The sequence below is a fragment of the Gavialis gangeticus genome, unplaced genomic scaffold (genome assembly GCF_001723915.1).
Source record: "Gavialis gangeticus isolate Ggan-Ray unplaced genomic scaffold, GavGan_comp1, whole genome shotgun sequence".
In the NCBI taxonomy this organism is placed as follows: domain Eukaryota; kingdom Metazoa; phylum Chordata; order Crocodylia; family Gavialidae; genus Gavialis; species Gavialis gangeticus.
This window is the reverse complement of record NW_017729009.1, coordinates 11,796,407-11,797,160: the sequence shown is the minus strand read 5'-3', so window position 1 is coordinate 11,797,160 and position 754 is coordinate 11,796,407. Positions and strand designations below refer to the sequence as shown.

Here is a 754-nt window from a genome sequence, read left to right as displayed (position 1 = left end):
ATACACATTAACCCTGGCCTCATTCTTAGACACAAATACGACGTTATATGCTAACACTACCCTCCTGTAGAAAATATAGTCATGGAGCTGAGGTCACGTGTGGTTGGAAAAAACAGCAGCTGGTGGAGCTGATAATATCCAAGCATGCTTACAAACTTAAAGCCGTTAGATTAAAAGGCATGAGCTGAAGTTGTGGTGAATGCTGGTTTAACTGGCCATTTTTAAGGACAGCATTGAGAGCACCATTGGTAGCTCAAAGCTATTTATTGAGTCAAGTCTTTCGTGCAGGTAGACAGATAGATAGATAGATAAGATCTCAGTTTTGACATTTTAAAAGGTCACCAGTCAAATCCAAATCTGCAGTCACTGATGGGAACTGAACTGGATCAGTTCTTAGCCGATAGGCAATTGCATCACAAAACTGCCACCATATCTCATTCCCAGTCTTGGCAAAACTGAATACTTGTGGGGACAGTTAAGTGCATCTAACTAACAGGTCTAGATCCTGACCTGCCTCTGTATCTGTAGGGGAGAACTTGTGATAACTGGGCCTGTGGCCAAGGGACTTCATCCACCAGATTTTAAGAATACCAATCTTTGAAGAAGAAAAATGTATGGCATCATTCAGACTAGTACAAAGGTTTTAGCCAGAGATATTAGAAATATGGTTTTCTAGTAATATGCAGATTATTCAGTCACTGCCAAAAAAAAAAAAAAACTAATACATGCCCAGCAAGACCTACTTGATATCTCC

The 754-nt window shown here is 40.2% G+C and overlaps 1 protein-coding gene across 1 annotated transcript in view; it reads right to left on the bottom strand.

Annotated features, from left to right (window-relative positions):
* PRPF6 (pre-mRNA processing factor 6) overlaps window positions 1–754 on the bottom strand; it is a 30,651-nt gene that overhangs the window by 21,248 nt on the left and 8,649 nt on the right. The window lies entirely within an intron of this gene.